We start from the raw sequence: 16,326 nt of genomic DNA on the forward strand, positions 1-16,326 counted from the left end.
GTATTTAATTGATGTCTCTGCCATTTCCTTATTCCCCATTATAAATTCTCCAAGTCGCTCAGTTTACTTTCACTAAAGTAAAGCATCTGTCACATGAATTGGGACATGTCCACAATTTTTACACAAACTTTAATAAAATTTTTAAAAACCTACATGAAACCTCATCCCACCCGTGGATGAGGTTTCATGTTTTTTCTAATTCCCGCTGGGGCTCCTGGCCTGCCCGCCAACCTTAAGGTTGGACTGGCAGGTCCATTAATTAGTTAAATGACTCTGTCAATGGCCTCAATTGGCTATTAACAGGTCTGCGGGCGCACAGCTGATTTTGCTGCACCCCCATCTACCGGAAAATTTAAATGGGGCACGGTGACATTGGGAGTTCCACCCAACATCACTGCATGTCATTTTATGCGTCGGCAAGCAGCCACGCCCCCTGCTCGCCAACAGGGAAATCCTGCCCTGTGTATCTCTTTAAACAAGTAGTTTGAAAGATTGAGAAATGAACAGAGCAAAGTCTGAGTATTTGTGTGAGTGAATCCAATGTTAAGTCTTGTGCAGAAAATGAAATAAAGGAAGGGAAGGAAAGGACGCATTAAGAGAAAGAGAAATATGAGACAGAAAAAAAACTTTCAAAAATCTGATACCTTTAAAATTTCCAATAGTTAAATACTCCTCATTGTAAAAGTTAATTTTCAGTGCCTAAGAGGTTGATTGGAAGCAATTAATAATAATTATGTCACTAAAAGGGTACTTATGCGTGTAAGGATGAAACTCAACTTTCTATGGTGAGTTTAGTACATATTTACTGCACCAAAACATCAACAGTGTTTACAATGTCATACACAATCTGTAGCAATAATTTAGACAAGTGTCTCTTTTGACTATTATGCTCAGGATTAGGGATGCTGATGTAGATCGATTGGGGGGAACACACTGCATCTGTATCACCAATTGCCAATATCAAATGCTCATTAATTCAGATATAATTGCAACCATAAGAGTACTCCCTACTACATTAGTATATATTTTCCACTTTCCATACCAGTCACCCAACTTAATGTCGAAACTTAAGATATACAATGAGATTGCATGTACTAAATTTCAGAAACACCATTAGCCAGCGCAATCAGCAAGGACAGAAGGCTCTCATTCAAGTTGAGCTGAATTCAAATCAAAATTTCATAGCTAAAAGGACAGTATGCCAACCCACTGCGTCACTTGATCTCCATTGTGGAGCATTTATTATAAATAAACAACCTTGATAAATAAACAATTTTGGTTTACTGGAGGAACGGAAACACAATCTAAGTTTTAAATTATTTTTAAATATAAAGTTGCTTCCACACCAACACTGCTCACCACACGGTGTGCAAGATTCTGGCACCTTATCTTCCCTTTGAGAAAGAGCCTTGCTTCTGTTCAACACTCCTTAGTACAGTTCAAGTGAGTTAACATCTCACCATGTGAAGAAAACCTAGGTCATATTATTGTTTGGTACAGTGCCCGAGTACACCATCCTCAAATAAATTCAGATTAGCACTTGATGAAACAAAAGAAGTTTAACAATAATACATCTTTAATTCTAAATCTGTGTTGAATCATGGAACACAACTTCCAGAAGCTTATGGAGCTTTTAAAACAAAACAACAATACCCAATACCCCAAAAGAATTTCAAAAACCTTGTCTAGAAAGCATTTTACAAAATTGTCACACTTACCCCATATCTCGGTCCAACATAGTTCTGGAGGTGAATGAGAAAGAAACTGGGATGGTAGGTGCAAGTTCTTGTGGTGAGTACGGCTTGGAACACTTCAAAGGATAGCAGCCTGCAAAAACAAGACAACACTGATAATCTTAAAGCATTAGTACACCTCATGTCTGTTCCATCTTTACCAAAAGCTCCCATTTCACGCAAATCATAGGCTTTTGCATCCAGGTCAGTCCCAAGTAGTATCAACCATTTCTCCACAGGGATAAATTAAACAAAATATGAATTACTTTAAAAGAAACAGGACTTACTGTAAATCTCTGTGATGAGGTCAAAATGCTACTGACCTCAACAGCTTATTTAGCATCACCAATCACAAATCAAAAGTGATAAGCTTAAAATTATCTCCTTTTCTATACTGTGGAAAATAACCTACCTCTTAAAATGTAACTTCACAAATGGACCAGTTCCTTTAGTAAAGCAGCAAATTTATACTTTTGAACCAAAAAAGAGTGAATATTAAGCACCTGAATTACTGTTCTCTATTATTCCGCAAAGGTTCTTACCATAGGTTTAAAGAAAGGGTGATGATTGCCAAGCTGATTGGGTAGAGATGTGAATGAAAATCTTTGATTGCTTTAAAAGTCCATGAATCAGTGCACAATGGGGCTTCTGAGGCTAAACGGGATGTGGAGTCATCTGTTCCCAAGACAGAAATGCGTCCGAATCAATTTGTGCTGAACCAACTGCACTTTGAAGGTGTGCATCACTGTAGAACCCCATTTAAATGAATTGCATGCTTCTGTATGCTAATCATAATAAATCAGGAAGTGCTTCAAAATCTTTAAAACCATTTTTTATGTCAACAGACTATTGCAGCTTCAATTGGATGGTTAATTTGCAGGAGAGGTGATTCTGTAGTTTATGGTAATGAAAAGGAAGCTAAGCAACACAGGTTAGTTAATTTCATACTAATGCAAGAGCAATGTTTCACTTACAACCTCTGAGCTCTCAGTGCTAAATATTCACACTTTTTTATTACAAATAATAAGAGGTCTGACCTCAGGACCTGTTAGTGAGAAGTGATGCTTAGCCATGGTACTGTGCTGAACCCATTTGAAAAGTAGTTAATATTTATAAGGCAGTCACCCATCACAGTCTGGCTGTACCCAGTTTAGTTGGTGGTCATTAACTGTGTACTCATTAAAGACCAATCAAATATAGTTTCCAGTAGACCTTTATAGAAGAACATCTGCAAAAATGGAACACTACAAGGTTAATATCATTTCCTGATTTAACATGTTCTTTTGTTCAATCCTGGAGCACAGCTCTTCACCTTGATATCCTAATTAAAAAATATATATACAAATTGCATTTGATAGTCCCTTGATAATAAAAAAATAGTGAACTGGCTGGGAAAGGTTGATGCAGATCTGAGGACTTAATAAAGATAATGTGCTCAACAGTAGAAACTACATCAGGAGTTATTACTCGTCCATGAGGTTGCAACTGGAGCAGCACCACTTGAGTTGCCAAAATTTAGCAAACCTTTCATGAACAAGCCAGGAACACAAGTGCTACAACTTAATATCCAATGATCACTCTCATCCACACACTGCTGATCCTGCTCATTGTGAGGCTCTTCCAGGCAGTGCTCCACCTGAAGTTCTGTCCACATATGCAGAAGGTTAGACACAGAGTCAAGGATTACCAGAAATGCTGCACCATGAATTAAACTGTAGGAAATCTGTTGTTCAACAGTAACACAGAACAATCTATCCAGGTCCTTCACAACAATTGCCACAGTCCATTATCTGAGACATTGCCACTTATTTGCAGGTTCTTCTCTTGCAACCCAAGTAGACATTATTTTTAAAATCTATTCTTCAAATGGCAAGTTATCAACAGAATGTTGCTAGGTTTCCCTGTAAAACTGTATATGTACAGTATTTAGAAGCAATACTGTGTATATCAGAGATATTGATCTGTTGTTTTGCCTGAAAGTTTGATTTCCTGAAGCCTCGTAAAGAGATTTGGTTCCATAATGCAACAGCATTACAATTATCATTCAATTATACAGATTGAGAAACAAAGTGCAGCAATAAAATTAATATCAATACCCTAGTGCAACAGCACCTCACAATACCATTGACATTAAATGAAAACAAACTCCCTGATATTTTATTTGTCCACGTAGCTTTGGAAGCAGTGCCATCTAAAGAGAGAAATTTGTTGATTCTGATGGTATCCACTGGATAGCCAGACAGGAGATAAAGTGGAGCGAGGCATCGCTTCTCTGGGGAATCCCTCACAGATGTTGAAAATGTAACTGTTCTGCACTGTTCAAGCACTTAATTATTAAAAAAAGAGATGCAACTTTGTTTCCAGACTTATTGCATGTAAATAAAGAGAGAGCTGACCTCGGGACAGACTCACAAAAGCAAAAATTTCAGCACATTTGATCATTGTGTCTGTGCTAACAGTAATTCCACTTCAGTTATCTTTCCCAATCCATCACCCTGTTCCTTTTCTGTTTCCCTTAATATTATTATTTCCATGTATCTAGTTGTCTGATAAATATTGAATCCAGAGACATTTAACTGTTCTATATGTAAGAACTTAGACTTTTTGCTGTTGGGCAAATTGTATCATTAAGACAGGCCCCTCACCTTGACTGAGTTTCTGATGGCAGAGTTAACAGAATAGTGTTGGTGGGATCTTTGATTGGGGAGACTCAGAGATTAGCTATGGCAGTGCCTCTCAGATCTGCTGCTGTATTGCTATGAAATTTTTAAAGTTCAATATTTTTTCAAAAGGCATGCAGACAGATAATATTGATCACTTTTCAATTGCTTGCAGCAGTGTTTTGCTCTTTTAAACTCTACCACTCATAACATTGCTAGATGCCAAAACTTCTTGCACTCAGTACTGCTAAGTTATAATTGATGAAGATTGTATTGTACAATGTTCCATATTATTACAGTATATCTTGGTAGTTGTCTTTACGTCTCTAGTCACTTGCAGCAAGATATTGAACAACTGGAAAAATGAGCAGGGACCTTCGCATAACAGGTGCCAGACCCATTTCCTGTTCTGTCCATCCCAGGTCTGCCACAGGAGGGGAGAAAAAATAGTCAGTGGCATTTTGGGAAGGAAATCTAGGGTAATGTATTTTCCACAATTTACATATTTGCAGAAATGGGCCTCTAGTTTACGGATAGCATTCTCTCTTCTGCGCCAAAAGGTGGAAGATTTGAAAACCTCCCCAGGCAGTGAGTGGAGATTGAAGCTCCGGCTTTGAATTCTAGGCTCATCCAGTGTGATACCTGCACCCGATGGGTTGGGGGTGGCTGGACCCCCACCCCATCACATGGGTCAGAACCCATAAACCCACGTCCAATAGAACTAACCACCATGCTGATTGGTTTAAAAAGGTCATGGCCAAGAATTCACAACGCAGCATGTCAAACCGTAAATCAGCCTGCAAACCATTCCGTTATTTCACTCTACTCTCCAAGGGAAGAACATGAAGGTAGGAGAATAACAACAATCTATTTATGGTCTAACAGCATCTGTGGAGAGAAAGACAGAGTTAACGTTACAAGTCAGTATGATTCTTCTTCCTCTTCTGTTCATGTTTTAGATTTCCAGCATCTGCAGTATTTTGCTTTTAACAATCTATTTATGATTGTTTAAAAACTTATGTAATCTATGTCATTTAATTCAGTTGATTTTCTGCCTGAAAAAGTATGAATCATTCAAATTACATCACAAAAAGCCCTTTTTTCTCTAGCAAAAATAATTTAAGTTAACATATAACTTAAAACAATTTTGAATATGGGATATCTATTTCACATTTACCTAGAATGGGAAGTTAGATAAGCATATAAGGAAGAAAGGATAGAGGGTTATGATAATAGAGTTAGATAAAGAAGATGGAAGGAGGCTCAAGTGGAGCATAAATGCCAGCATGGACTGGTTGGGCTGAATGCCCTGTTTCTGTGTCATATATGCAATGTAATTCTATGTAAGATGCTGCCAGAAGGTAGCATTGGTGCAATGCCAAGGTCCTGGATTTGTAATGAGAAAATCATAAAAACGAAGGAATATTTGTCAAATAAAACAGTTGTCTTAAGATGAAAAGTGGAAATCTACATCATTGTTTATGGAAAAAGGCTCAGCAAAATAGTATATGGCAACAGGATAGGACAAGACTAAAACCGATAGAACTGAGAGTTAATAAGTGCAGAAAATTTTAAATCGGTAACTGCTATAGAAATCCAACATAGACCAACAACAGCAATTTGCATTTATATAGCAGCTTTAATATAAGGCCCCAATTTCCAATGTCCTCATATTCAAGGGGCAGAATCTTCGGCTTGGTAAGCGCGGGCGAGCCCCACTTGCTGACACGTAAAATGACCCCAACTCAGCCTACTCTCCCCACCCACACAGGGGGTGCTCAGCACTTCTGGGTGCATGTCACGCTGGGCGGGCCTTAATTGGCCCACCCACATAAAAATGGTGGCGTGCAGCCAATGGTGGGCGGCGGTGGGCTACGCACCCACCCGCGCCCGCTCCCATCCAACCACCCCCGATGGGGAGAAAATTCTCCCCAAGCAATATGTTCTCTTGCATTGCACCCTGCAGTTCACACACACTGATCAAGAGCAGAGGGACAGAAAATAATTCCCCAAGGTCATTTACATTTAATAATATTTTCATTTAATTAAAAAGGATAATTTGGTTAAAAAAATAGCAGTATATTCTCAGGAGTTGGTCCATTTTATTCATCAATTTAATTTTTCCTTTCTAATCCAGGATATTGCTAAAGCTCCTCTATAAACATCATCAGTTCAATGAGGCCAACTAACGAAGCAAACAAATAGAATGTTGTCCTTTATAACAAGGTGCGTAGTCATATATATTGAAATAAATCATTTCAAAATGATGCCTTTTAACCTTGCTGGAACCATAACTTGAATGCTATGGAGTCCACTTTTGATTCACCTGTTTCAAAAAAGGTGGCATTGGTGAGGTTAGATGATTATTTTTAAACAACATGCATTTATATGGTGGCTTTAATGTATGACAAATACCCCAAGGAGTTCTGCAGTTAAGTGTTTTTAAAAAAAGATGCCTGATGGGGGAGAGAGACATAAGGAGATGTACCTGAAAACTGAGAGATGGACATACAAAGAAAAAGAGAACAACAGGGAGAAAATGACAGAATGAGATAAAGAAATAAGACAAAGAAAAACAAAAAGGAGGGATTTGGACCCAGTTGACTAAAAGCTCTGTCACCGATGGGAAGGCAAAGGAATTCAGGAGGCACAGTGGCCAGAGTCATAAAAGTGTTTTGGAAAGTGGATGGTTTATATGAGGCTGAAGGAGGTTACAGAGATATAAGATGGCAGGATACTTCCAATATGCAGATCAGGCTACAATGACATTGTCAGGGGACAACTGCTATTTGTAGGTAAGGCCCAAGCAGGAAAGCAATGACAGCTTCTCTGCCAGGTCAAAGCTGCCCAGTACTGCAACAAAGCCCAGAAGAGACCACTAAAATACATTTTTAAAATTTATTTGAAATTTCCTTGTGGACCAGGTGGAATAGCGGTGCTCGTCTTGGACCCACAAGGTAACACTTGAGTTTCCTAGCCCAACGTTTCCACTCTCACCCAAGAGTGGGTGTACCAAGCTGTTCACCTTGTGCTGGGGCTATTCCTGTAAATTCCTAGCAGCGGCCTCCGAGCAGGCTGATTTTATCAGCTAGGCAGCTGCTTCTCATCAAGCTCCCAGCCGTTTAGGTCAGAATGTCAAAGGAAATATTTTAATAAGGCACAACCATGATAATAGTTTGAGCCTCTCTGTTCGTGCCCTGGAACTGGCTAATATCCCAGAACCAGTCAGCAGCCTTATCCAACCCCAAGAGTAAGAATTGACTTCAGAAAGTATGTAGGCTATCTGACACATCTGTTCAGTCTGGAAGCATGACTTTGAGCCTCTGGTCACCTGTCTTTTTAACTGTCTGTCCATTTTAATTGTTCATCCCACTCTGACCTCACTTACGCTGTTCCACTGAAGCTCAAATAACTTTTAGGTGCTGGTAATGGATGTGTTCTCTCCTCCAGCCCCCTCAATTCCACTTTTTTTGCCTGACTCTTTACTTGCTCAAGTGTTAAATCTCTAACTCCATCCAGTTCTGATGAAAGGTTACCAATCTGACATGTTAGAGTCACATTACTCTGCTATCCTTGCTCTTTACACTTGAAGAATCCTCCGCTCTTTACACTTTACTGTAATTAATTTTTTTTTTACGCCAGTATCAATCTTATACTTAAGCTATTTTTAAGAAAGGAGAGAAAATAAAAGACTAGAGACCTAAGCACAAACTAAAGACCTTACTTTCACTTTAAAGACTAGAAATACTCACCAATCCCACTCGCCAATCAGCTGCTTTCCACTTGCGTCACTTTGTGGTTTGTGACACTACTCTGCCGATGGTCTCACATGAATTCTTTTTAAAATGAACTCTCTCCACTCTTTTTTAAATGAAGTCTCCTTGCTCTCCACGTTCTTTTTAAAATGAAGTCTCCTCACTCTCCATGCTCTTTATAAAATTAAGTCTCCCCGCTCATAAAATGAGGTCTCCCCACTCGTTTCATTGTTTTAACCTCTGTCTCAAAGTCTTACTGTTTTAATCTCTGTCCCAAAGTCTCGCTGTTTTAATCTCTCTGTCCCAAAGTCTCGCTGTTTTAATATCTGTCCCAAAGTCTCCCTGTTTTAATATCTCTGTCCCAAAGTCTCATTGTTTTAATCTCTCAATGCCAAAGTCTCGCTGTTTTAATCTCTCAATGCCAAAGTCTCGCTGTTTTAACTTCTCAGTCCCAAAATCTCCGTTTTCTCAAGCTTGCAGTCTACTTGACTCCAAATGTAATTAAATCACACAGATAGCCCCAATTATACTTACCCCTAAACCTACTTCACAATAAGACAGAAAAATATAAAAGTTATTATATTTTAGTCAAAGCGGGTTAGGAGAAAGCCTGTGCCTGAGCTGAGAGCACAGCTTTCAGTCCAATAGGTGAAGCTGCCATCCATCGGTCATGACTGAACTTCCAATTTCCACCCTCCTTTCATCATTTCCCTGGACTGCCTTTGCACCAAGAATCGATCGCTCATACATACATTCAAACAGACATTCATACACATTAGGAGCAGAGGTATGTCATTCGGCCCCTCAAGCCTGTTCCACCATTCAATAAGATCAGGGCCAATTTGATTGAGGCATCAACTCCACTTTCCTTTCTACCCCTATATCCTTGACTCCCTTATCAATCAACCTAGCATTAACAATATTCAATGATCCTGCTTCTACCATGCACTAGGGAAGAGAGTTCCTCAGAGAAAAAAAATTTCCTCATCTCTGTCTTAAATGCGAGACCCCTTATTTTCAAACTTTGTCCCCTTGTTGTGGTTAATCCCACAAGGGGAAACATCCTTGCAGCATCACCCTGTCAAGTCCTGTCAGGATCTTATATGTTTCAATCAGATTGCCTCTCATTCTTCCAAACTCCAATGGGTACAGGCCCAGCCTGTCCAACTTTCCTCATAGGATAATCCCCTTATTCCAGGTATGCATCGAGTGAACCTTCTCTGAGCTACCTGTAATGCAATTATGTCCTAACTTAAATAAGCACACCAATAACCCATCCAACTGTAGCAAAATATTCCTATTTTGGTATTCAATTCCCCTTACAATAAACAACAACACTATTTGCCTTCCTAATTATTTGCATACTAACGTTATGTGATTCATAAACCAGGACACCCAGATCCCTCTGTACTGTAATCTCTGCCTATTTAAATAATATGCTGTTTTTTCATTCTTCCTGACAATGTGGACAAGTTCACATTTGCCCACATTATACTCCATCCACCAAATTTTTCCCACTCACGTATCTATATCCTTTTGCAGACTCCTTATGTCCTCATCCCAACTGACTCTCCTAACTAGTTTTGTCTCATCAGCGAATTTAGCAACCATACATTTGGTCCCGTCATCCAAGTTATTAATATTATGATCCCAGCTGATGTTACAACTGAACAAGGTTGATCCCAGGGTGGAACTTGGTTTGATAGCTCCTAACTTTTGTTTGTTTTGTTTGTTTGTTTAGATAAGTGGAGACTAGCTACTGAACAGAGTCACAGGAGTCAGCTGATGAACTTTTAACAAAAGAAAAAAACATTTATTTAACAAGAAAAGATGAACTATATTACATTACTCCTTCACCCACAACTATACCTTTACAGATATATACAGATTTGTAAGGGTAACACAAGCTACAAAAGCTATCTTATACACTAATGTCCACAGTAAGTACACTGTCCATGTAAACCAATAGATGACCTATGGTCAGGCACACCACACTCTGAAACCAAATGACAGACGCCACCCCAGACAGATGCTATGGATCTCTCCTCAACTTTCCCCAGGCACTTGTCAAAACATGAGCTAACCAGTTTCGCTGAACTCCATCTTTCACACGAGAGTTTCCAATCTCCACTCTCCAAGAACTCGCTTTGGAATCTTCTCCCAAACTGACACTTTCTCTCAGATGCCCTCCGCAAGGGTCCACCTCCAGGGTTTCGAACTCTCCTTCTAATGTTCCTCTCCCCTGGGTCACCACATGCATTCAAGCTTTCTTCCACTTCTTCCTTCTTCTTGCTCTCCAACTCAGCCATCAACAGTACACTACTGCTTCATATGCCCATAGCAAAGAGTTACAAACCTTCAGTTGTCTCTTTGGACCTTCTGATTTCTCACAAGCCTTTATATTGCTTTATATGTGCTTCCTGCAGTGTTTGTCTCTTTAAGCTTGAAGCTTGGAGCCTTTCCCTGCTCTTCACTCTTAACTTCACTTAACAGGACCTTTTCCAGGTTCCTGTCCTTCCTTTGACTAGAAGGTCTGCTTGGGACTTTCTCTTGTTCCACTCCCCTGGATTCTTGGGGATGTTCTTCTTTAGCTTGGGACTGGCTATCTGTCCCTTTTGCTCCAGTCTCTCTCTGGCAGCTACTTTCAACCAACTTTAGCTTGGGACTGGCTATCTGCTCCGCCTAGGTTGCTTCTGCTCGGCAGCTGTCTTCAAAACCAACTGAACTCAAACAGATTCTAAATCAAACTGCTGTTCCTAGTTTCTTCAGTGGGAGAGTCTATGGGAGGAACCTGCCTCTCTGCACCCCTGTTGCTAGGCAACAGCCTAGCTTTTCTAATTTTGTGTTTGCTTAACTTATCTTACAGTCGTAAACTCTCAGAACTGCAGGCATCTTTTAAAGTGAAACTAAAACTCAACTTGACCTTTTCTTAACTCACACATAGGGCAGGATTTTTCCATCCGCAAGCGGGGGGCGGGGCCCACTCGCCGACGTGTAAAATGACTCGTGTTATGTCGGGTGGAACTCCCGACATCACCATGCCTCCTTTAAATTTTCCGGTAGGCGGGGAAACAGCAGAATCAGATGCGCACCCGCCAACCTGTCAATGGCCAATTGAGGCCATTGACAGAGTCAATTATGTAATTAAAAGGACCTGTCCATCCAACCTTAAGGTTGGCGGGCAGGCCAGGAGCCCCAGTGGGAATTAGAGAAAGCATGAAACCTCATCCATGGGCAGGATGAGGTTTCATGTAGGTTTTTAAAATTTTTAATAAAGTTTTTGTAAAAATTATGGACATGTCTCAACTCATGTGACAGTGTCAGATGAGGGGACATGTCAGGATTTTTTTTCTATTTTTAATATTTGTCACAGAACAGCCGATGTCCCTGAGGCAGCACCTCGCCTCAGGGGGATGAGTGTGCTCTTTTGTGCGCATGCACGAAAGAGTGCACTCTCGCTTTTGTGACCCCCCCCACCGCAACCCGCACAGGGAGCGCATAGCCCGCCCATGTAAAATGGCGCCGCGCTCCCATTTGGGGGCGCTGATCGGAAGCGCACCTGTACGTGCCCGCCCTTCAACTTCGCCCCCGATGGGGGGAAAATCCTGCCCGTACAGAAATACAAATCAAACTTAAACATTAAAGTTAAAACTCATTCCTAACACCACAAATACCAATGTAACTTATTTAAACTATCTCTGTACAATATACATTGTAAATAATTGAGGACCTGGCATTGATCTTTGTGGTATTCCAATCGTTACATCATGCCAACTCAAAAATGACCCATTTATGCCTACTCTCTGTTAGTCAACCAAAGCTCAATCCATGCTAATATGTTACTCTCTGCAATATGAGCTCTTATTTTGCATAGTAACCTTTGATTTGGCACCTTGTTAAATACCTTCTGGAAATCTAAGTACTCTACATCCACAGATTCCCCTTTATCCACATTATTTGTTACTTCTTCAAAGGACTCTAATAAATTAGTCAAACATAATTTTCCTTTCACAAAATCATCTTGAATCTTCCTGATTGCATTGAGATTTTCTAAATGCTCCACCATAACCTCCTTAATAATAGATTCCAGCATTTTCCTATGACAGATGTTAAGCTAACTGGCCTATAGTTTCCTGCTTTCTGTCTCTCTCTTTTCTTGACTAGAGGAGTAACATTCACTGAGATAAAAACAAAAAAACTGCAGATGCTGGAAATCCAAAACAAAAACAGAATTACCTGGAAAAACTCAGCAGGTCTGGCAGCATCGGCGGAGAAGAAAAGAGTTGACGTTTCGAGTCCTCATGACCCTTCGACAGAACTTGCGTTCGAGTCCAAGAAAGAGTTGAAATATAAGCTGGTTTAAGGTGTGTGTGTGGGGGGCGGAGAGATAGAGAGACAAAGAGGTGGAGGGGGGGGTGGTGTGGTTGTAGGGACAAACAAGCAGTGATAGAAGCAGATCATCAAAAGATGTCAACAACAATAGTACAATAGAACACATAGGTGTTAAAATTAAAGTTGGTGATACTATCTAAACGAATGTGCTAATTAAGAATGGATGGTAGGGCACTCAAGGTATAGCTCTAGTGGGGTTTTTTTTTTATTTATATAATGGAAATAGGTGGGAAAAGGAAAATCTTTATAATTTATTGGAAAAAAAAGGGAAGGGGGAAACAGAAAGGGGGTGGGGATGGGGGAGGGAGCTTACGACCTAAAGTTGTTGAATTCAATATTCAGTCCGGAAGGCTGTAAAGTCCCTAGTCGGAAGATGAGGTGTTGTTCCTCCAGTTTGCGTTGGGCTTCACTGGAACAATACAGCAAGCAAGGACAGACATGTGGGCAAGAGAGCAGGGTGGAGTGTTGAAATGGCAAGCGACAGGGAGGTTTGGGTCATTCTTGCGGACAGACCGCAGGTGTTCTGCAAAGCGGTCGCCCAGTTTACGTTTGGTCTCTCCAATGTAGAGGAGACCACATTGGGAGCAACGAATGCAGTAGACTAAGTTGGGGGAAATGCAAGTGAAATGCTGCTTCACTTGAAAGGAGTGTTTGGGTCCTTGGACGGTGAGGAGAGAGGAAGTGAAGGGGCAGTTGTTGCATCTTTTGCGTGGGCATGGGGTGGTGCCATAGGAGGGGGTTGAGGAGTAGGGGGTGATGGAGGAGTGGACCAGGGTGTCCCGGAGGGAGCGATCCCTACGGAATGCCGATAAGGGGGGTGAAGGGAAGATGTGTTTGGTGGTGGCATCATGCTGGAGTTGGCGGAAATGGCGGAGGATGATCCTTTGAATGCGGAGGCTGGTGGGGTGATAAGTGAGGACAAGGGGGACCCTATCATGTTTCTGGGAGGGAGGAGAAGGTGTGAGGGCGGATGCGCGGGAGATGGGCCGGACACGGTTGAGGGCCCTGTCAACGACCGTGGGTGGAAAACCTCGGTTAAGGAAGAAGGAGGACATGTCAGAGGAACTGTTTTTGAATGTAGCATCATCGGAACAGATGCGACGGAGGCGAAGGAACTGAGAGAATGGGATGGAGTCCTTACAGGAAGCGGGGTGTGAGGAGCTGTAGTCGAGATAGCTGTGGGAGTCGGTGGGTTTGTAATGGATATTGGTGGACAGTCTATCACCAGAGATTGAGACAGAGAGGTCAAGGAAGGGAAGGGAAGTGTCAGAGATGGACCACGTGAAAATGATGGAGGGGTGGAGATTGGAAGCAAAATTAATAAATTTTTCCAAGTCCTGACGAGAGCATGAAGCGGCACCGAAGTAATCATCGATGTACCGGAGAAAGAGTTGTGGAAGGGGGCCGGAGTAGGACTGCAACAAGCAATGTTCCACATACCCCATAAAGAGACAGGCATAGCTGGGGCCCATGCAGGTACCCATAGCCACACCTTTTATTTGGAGGAAGTGAGAGGAGTTGAAGGAGAAGTTGTTCAGTGTGAGAACAAGTTCAGCCAGACGGAGAAGAGTAGTGGTGGATGGGGATTGTTCGGGCCTCTGTTCGAGGAAGAAGCTAAGGGCCCTCAGACCATCCTGGTGGGAGATGGAGGTGTAGAGGGATTGGACGTCCATGGTGAAGAGGAAGCGGTTGGGGCCAGGGAACTGGAAATTGTTGATGTGACGTAAGGTGTCAGAGGAATCACGGATGTAGGTGGGAAGGGACTGGACAAGGGGAGAGAGAAGGGAGTCAAGATAACGAGAAATGAGTTCTGTGGGGCAGGAACAAGCTGAGACGATCGGTCTACCGGGGCAGTTCTGTTTGTGGATTTTGGGTAGGAGATAGAAGCGGGCCGTCCAAGGTTGGGAGACTATCAGGTTGGAAGCTGTGGGAGGGAGATCCCCAGAGGAGATGAGGTCAGTGACAGTCCTGGAAACAATGGCTTGATGTTCAGTGGTGGGGTCATGGTCCAGGGAGAGGTAGGAGGAAGTGTCTGCGAGTTGACGCTCAGCCTCCGTGAGGTAGAGGTCAGTGCGCCAGACAACAACAGCACCACCCTTGTCAGTGGGTTTGATGACAATGTCAGGGTTGGACCTGAGAGAATGAATAGCCCCAGCTATGCCTGTCTCTTTATGGGGTATGTGGAACATTCCTTGTTGCAGTCCTACTCCGGCCCCCTTCCACAACTCTTTCTCCGGTACATCGATGATTACTTCGGTGCCGCTTCATGCTCTCGTCAGGACTTGGAAAAATTTATTAATTTTGCTTCCAATCTCCACCCCTCCATCATTTTCACGTGGTCCATCTCTGACACTTCCCTTCCCTTCCTTGACCTCTCTGTCTCAATCTCTGGTGATAGACTGTCCACCAATATCCATTACAAACCCACCGACTCCCACAGCTATCTCGACTACAGCTCCTCACACCCCGCTTCCTGTAAGGACTCCATCCCATTCTCTCAGTTCCTTCGCCTCCGTCGCATCTGTTCCGATGATGCTACATTCAAAAACAGTTCCTCTGACATGTCCTCCTTCTTCCTTAACCGAGGTTTTCCACCCACGGTCGTTGACAGGGCCCTCAACCGTGTCCGGCCCATCTCCCGCGCATCCGCCCTCACACCTTCTCCTCCCTCCCAGAAACATGATAGGGTCCCCCTTGTCCTCACTTATCACCCCACCAGCCTCCGCATTCAAAGGATCATCCTCCGCCATTTCCGCCAACTCCAGCATGATGCCACCACCAAACACATCTTCCCTTCACCCCCCTTATCGGCATTCCGTAGGGATCGCTCCCTCCGGGACACCCTGGTCCACTCCTCCATCACCCCCTACTCCTCAACCCCCTCCTATGGCACCACCCCATGCCCACGCAAAAGATGCAACAACTGCCCCTTCACTTCCTCTCTCCTCACCGTCCAAGGACCCAAACACTCCTTTCAAGTGAAGCAGCATTTCACTTGCATTTCCCCCAACTTAGTCTACTGCATTCGTTGCTCCCAATGTGGTCTCCTCTACATTGGAGAGACCAAACGTAAACTGGGCGACCGCTTTGCAGAACACCTGCGGTCTGTCCGCAAGAATGACCCAAACCTCCCTGTCGCTTGCCATTTCAACACTCCACCCTGCTCTCTTGCCCACATGTCTGTCCTTGGCTTGCTGCATTGTTCCAGTGAAGCCCAACGCAAACTGGAGGAACAACACCTCATCTTCCGACTAGGGACTTTACAGCCTTCCGGACTGAATATTGAATTCAACAACTTTAGGTCGTAAGCTCCCTCCCCCATCCCCACCCCCTTTCTGTATCCCCCTTCCCTTTTTTTTCCAATAAATTATAAAGATTTTCCTTTTCCCACCTATTTCCATTATATAAATAAAAAAAAAAACCCCACTAGAGCTATACCTTGAGTGCCCTACCAACCATTCTTAATTAGCACATTCGTTTAGATAGTATCACCAACTTTAATTTTAACACCTATGTGTTCTATTGTACTATTGTCGTTGACATCTTTTGATGATCTGCTTCTATCACTGCTTGTTTGTCCCTACAACCACACCCCCCCCCTCCACCTCTTTGTCTCTCTATCTCTCCGCCCCCCACACACACACCTTAAACCAGCTTATATTTCAACTCTTTCTTGGACTCGAACGCAAGTTCTGTCGAAGGGTCATGAGGACTCGAAACGTCAACTCTTTTCTTCTCCGCCGATGCTGCCAGACCTGCTGAGTTTTTCCAGGTAATTCTGTTTTT

The 16,326-nt window shown here is 42.5% G+C and overlaps 1 long non-coding RNA gene across 1 annotated transcript in view; it reads right to left on the minus strand.

The window, feature by feature from the left end:
* The window catches only part of LOC121287209, a 71,454-nt gene that overhangs the window by 13,499 nt on the left and 41,629 nt on the right, over nt 1–16,326 (minus strand). Inside the window, exon 2 of the long non-coding RNA XR_005945162.1 lies at nt 1,719–1,827. This is a non-coding gene — a long non-coding RNA (uncharacterized LOC121287209). The remainder of the gene's footprint in view (nt 1–1,718; nt 1,828–16,326) is intronic.

Source organism: Carcharodon carcharias, chromosome 1 (assembly GCF_017639515.1).
Source record: "Carcharodon carcharias isolate sCarCar2 chromosome 1, sCarCar2.pri, whole genome shotgun sequence".
Taxonomy (NCBI): domain Eukaryota; kingdom Metazoa; phylum Chordata; class Chondrichthyes; order Lamniformes; family Lamnidae; genus Carcharodon; species Carcharodon carcharias.